We start from the raw sequence: 5,516 nt of genomic DNA on the forward strand, positions 1-5,516 counted from the left end.
ATTTATATATTTGATAGGTGTTGATCGCGAGGAATACAGATGTGCTTTGCGGATTCTCTTGAGAGCATTCTGAGAGCATGTTTGTGCATTTTGATGTTATTGTTCTGATTGAATGTGTTATATAAATACTCCATATGCTTAATTAATAAGTAAAATGTAGAGAGATTCTGTGAGACTATTTTTTACATCAATTTCTCACTACAAAATATCATCTCAGTCACAAAAAAAATGGAACTGAGTTTTAATTTACATGGGTAATCTTGGAACTAAGGGCCAAAAAATCTAGAAATAAGAACCCTAGAAAAAAAAAAAAAAAAGAAATAAACTATCATCTTTATGACGACCTCACTTGATTACTGAGGATATGGATAAAGGTTTCTTCATCACAAGGAATGGTGAGACCGCCCATTGGATGATTAAAGCCGAACTCTTCTTCGGCCCGAGTAAGCAAATCTTGAAATGCCGGATGGCTTAAGCAAGATAAGGGCACCGCATATCGTTTCTTTTCATTGTTATAACCTCCTACATATACAGTGATGTGACCTTTTGGGACTCCTTGGGTTTTGCTAAGTAATTTTAGGAGTTGTTTGGTGGAGATAGAAGGCAATCGGAAAACCATAGCTTTTTCGAGATTTTCTTGAGAGAGATTATTCTTTTAATCTGAGAAATAGGGGAGGCTGGGAGGAGTTTTCTTATTTGAAAGCTGTTTTGTTTGGGAAGGTTCAGCTGGTGACAATTGGTATTTATAGGGATGCACAACTTGAATGATGGAGGTCGAAAACTTTGGTACTTGGAATTTTTTTTTAAATTTTTTGAAGGCTTCAATGATCTGTGAACATGACCCACCTTATCAGTGTTCACATGGTTGTGATAACTAGGCTTAACAATTTTTATTTGCCTCTTCACATGTAACCTTGGACCTCGTGGTTGCCATACTAGAAAAATTGAATAAATAGATTTGATTTCGGCTCTGCAGTCACTGATCAGCAGAAGTGATGCATGGCACTATGGTTTTATTTGCACGGGCAATTTTTTAACTGAAAATTGAGAGTGATGTTAGTCGCAAGTTGGTATGTCTTTGCAGAGCATCTATTCTGCACTCGAGTTCACCTAGCTCTAGGTGCACCCCACATTAAACTACTTGCATGCTCAGCACATGAGCATTTTTTTAATGTGCGAGAGACTGAGAGTGCACCTTATTCCTAGACTTTGAAGCATCCACAAGTCCACAACATAAATTATGTGAGAGGGTGCACCTTATGTGATTTATTCAATGTCTTTGAAAGCATGCATAGTACAAATGTCATATTGCATTTGGAGCTATCTCTTGTTGGATGGTTTTTTCTACCAACATACAGATGAGGTGATCCTTCCTCGTCTGTTGTAGAAGTGAGGAGAGGGTGGGGGGATGTTTTTAGACTTGTGAGAGATGAGGGGATACAATCCATTCTTGTTATAGTTGTAACATTATTCTAATCTGTCGAAATTTAGGATTTATTAAGATTTTATTGTCATATATTTTTTCATAGTCAAGTCCCTATTGCTATTTTATGTTATTCGTTACTCCGTGTAAATGAGGGTATAATGAGAAATCCTAGCATGACAGATTAGTATCAGTCTATTACAAAGTAAAGGAAATGTGATATTTTTCCAGAGTTCCAGACATACACATGACTCTTTTTTTGGCCGTGGGACTGTGGGAGCATGGAATTATTATATGTGTTGAATTATATTATGCACATTATTTCTGATTGATGGTCACAATGATAATTGTGATTACAAGTGTGGTAAAAAGCAATATCAAGATTCAAGAGCAGTAGTTCAAAAGACACCTGAGAATAAACTAGAGAGATGAAGATTTGAGGAGATTCTGAGGGCCTCACATTTCTAACAGGATTTAGAGTAACTCTAGGAATGCTTTTTTAAATCCCTTATATTAAGTCATTAAGCACCAATTCTCTGCATCTAACCCTTATAAGTATAGGCTAGGATTCTGACACCTGAACTTTAACTGTCATTTATCAATTCTTAAACTAATTAAGCTAATTTTAATGGTGCTTGAACTTTGGATTAGTTTAACGTTGAACATGCATTAAACTGGAATTTGTTGACTTTATTTCTTGTTCTTTAATTTGTTAAGTATTGTGCCATGCAGTGAACGGAATATATATTTCGGTGTATTAATTGCAATATCAGCAGTTTTATCGTTTATTTTGAATCTTTCCACATTAATTTTGGTGAGCCAACCTGGACATGCATTGATGCATAGCAGCTACTTACCCAATAAATTTTTGCATATCTGATCTGCTTGGCTGATTTTTAGCATATTATATGCCCTCAGTTTCTCTGAATTTTGAACCTATCTTAGAATTTCATTAAAAATTGCTCTGGTATAAACTTTAAAGTATGGGATATGATGAGATTCACCTTTCCCTTATAATTGTAACATGGAAAAATACACTAATGTAAACTTCTTCTTGTGCTGATTTTGTCAGAATAGATGATTTACAGGATCAAGTATGTTGTATTATGTAATTATTATTATTCTATTTTACATGATTATCAATTGCGTAGCTTAATACTTTTGAACTTTGCATGTGTGAAGAGCCACCAAGATTTGGCTCCATTGTCATTTGTCTCTAGTTTCTAGCTCTCATGTACTTTGGACATTTTAAACAGGACAGAGGAGATATCTAGCTAGATCAAAATTCGAATCGAAACTGTGGGTCCTATATTCTAATTAGACTTGAGAATAATGTATGAGTATATTTTAACAATAATAATACATTGTTTAGCAAGATCCACATTAATTAAGTTTTAAGGTTGATTGCTCTTTTGCCCTCTTTTTTTTCTTCTTTTTCTCTCCCACACCCCCTTTTGGCTTTTCCTCCACTCATTTGGTCAGGTGCAGAGTACAGAACCTTGATTTGGCCTTTTAATTTTTTGCTCCTGATTTAAGTAATTGACTTTGAGTAATATATTCCTTTAGCCATCAATTGTGGCATTCTTTTTGTTGTCAAAGAAAAGTGAAAAATAATAAAATTGTGGCATGTTCAATTCCTTCTCGGACTGTCAATGGCGTCTGTGGCTTAGATGACCTTCAAAATGTAGCTCCAAAGGAGTGGTTGCTTTCATCTTGACTATTTTGATTTCATCATATATGACCGATATTTGTTTCTTAACGTGCGAATTAGTTCTGTTCGGAATACTTATCTCTGCCTTAAAATGTGATAATTCTTACTCCTTAGAGTTCTAACACCTAGTATAATCTCAGAATTTTGCATGTTTAATGATGATCTGCTATAATTTTATAGGACCCTTACGGTTTGTGTTTTAGACTTTTAGGTAGTCTAATAATAAAAGCAGAACTTATTTGAGGTCTTCAATCCAGGTTAAATGGCATGTCTGATTATCTGATCGTGGTAGATGGTAGTCTTTTCTAATTTGGTAACTTGTGCCTACTTGCACTCGTGGGGCGAGCGAGATCAGCTATGTGATCGGAACCCAGGTCTGGCTTTTGTCAGGGAATTCCTGACCAATAATACACAGTTACACTCCCAAGCACATCAGCCGCAGGATTCTGAACACATCTCCCCATTAACAACTGGATACTCAAGTTTTTTTTTTTTTTTTTTTTTTTTTCATTCTGAGCCTCTGAGGGATCCATTGAAACTGGAATCTTCTGGTCAGAATTATTAAGTTTATATTATCTATCCAGTGATTAACGATAGGTTTCAGATTTTATGCTCTGTTTCTTACCAATTTTAATTGTGTGCAATGCAGCTATCTTAAAAAAAGAACTTTACATGCTCTGGAGCCGATCTTTACAGAGTATGAAAAAAGCAGATGATGAAGTTTCTTATGAGTGCATACTGAGTAAGAATCCAAGTTCCTCAAATTCGAGTATCGGTTCTATCCGATTTTCAGATTATCAATTTATGTGTCAAAGGTTGGAACCATGGTTGGAGCGTCAAGAATATAATGCAGGTGCTTGAGGTAATTTGGAGAGTTCAAGTTACAGAGAACAACAGAATGTCACACACAGAAAAAGTTCAGGAACAATATTTATAAATTGCATTGATCTACATTCTATTAACTACAGAAATTCAGCCCACTCAACCAAGGTGAGTGTGACATTGTTAGTATCTATATACAAGAGCAATTTGGCTCTCATATTGTTATCATGATTAGAAAGACCAAGAAATATGTATTTGGGTCAAAAGAGATCTATGTCAAAATTGAGGAGATTTCATTAGACTCCGTCAATAATTCTTATTGACAGCTGAGGACATGAATAAATGTTTCTTCATTGCAGGGAATGGTGAGACCGCCCATGGGATGGTTGAAGCCAAACTCTTCTTCAGCTCGACTTAGAAGGTTCTGGAATGCCGGAAGTCTCAGGCAAGTCAATGGCACCACATACCGCTTCTTTTCTTCGTTACAGTCTCCCACATATATCGCAACATGACCCTTTGGTACGCCTTTTTGACTTTTGCTATGCAATTTCATAAACTGTTTGGAGGATGAAGAGATCATAGAAGGCAATTGGAAAACCATGATTAATTTTAATTTTAATATTATTTTTAAAGGACTCGTAGACGGAAGCGAGTTTCTAAGGTAGGAAAGGATTTTAGAATTATACTTGAAAGAAGTTTTGATTTGTTTTGGAAGGTTCAGTAGGTGAAGAAGGGTATTTATAGTAAGATGCAATGGAAATCTAATGATAATTTACAAGCTTTAAATGCTGAGAATTTGATTGTATTATGACCCACATTATCAGCATTCACATGGTTGTGTTAATTTAGTTTGAAGTAGCCCTATACTTTAGTAACCCCACATGTGCCCTTACCAAAAATAAATGGGAAAGTTTGTAGCAAAAAAGAATATTCATAACAGCCTAACAAACCCATGTGAAGCAACAGTATATATAATATGACCCATTTATAAGGTATTTTGTGAATTGTGACATTACAAATTGATACTATATGCTAATTCATGCAAAGTTTTTGACCAAAGTTTGATAAGAATGACCCCATTAAAACATTTTGTGCACTAACCACTTGTTCACTAACCATATCTCATCCATTTTATTGCGTTGTTTGTTGCTCCCTATATGAATAGATTGAATAGCCTAAATAGAGCAATATTATGCTCACCGTGCATTAATGTAGAGCATAGTAGTTAAACAAATTGCATCACCTTGGGTTTTATGTCTACCAAAATATTTAGCTTTGTCTAGATAGGGTGCTTTGAAAAAAGTAAGAACACATATCTTTAATGTATGTTGTTCATATTGTAAAACGGATATAAATTAAGGCAAGTCAATTATGCATTACTGATGAGATCGCTCATTGCAAGAAATTCACCCCGTAAAAATTACTGTTATTTTCCAAAGGTAATTACCTATCACAACATACCTCTTGAAAATCACTTGTGAATGTACAAAGATAAATAAAATGTTATAAAACCAACCCATGTATACTTAAAAGGAAATGATGCATCTAATAAAAAAAAAA

Source organism: Chenopodium album, chromosome 27 (assembly GCF_948465745.1).
Source record: "Chenopodium album chromosome 27, dcCheAlbu1.1, whole genome shotgun sequence".
Classification (NCBI taxonomy): Eukaryota; Viridiplantae; Streptophyta; class Magnoliopsida; order Caryophyllales; family Amaranthaceae; genus Chenopodium; species Chenopodium album.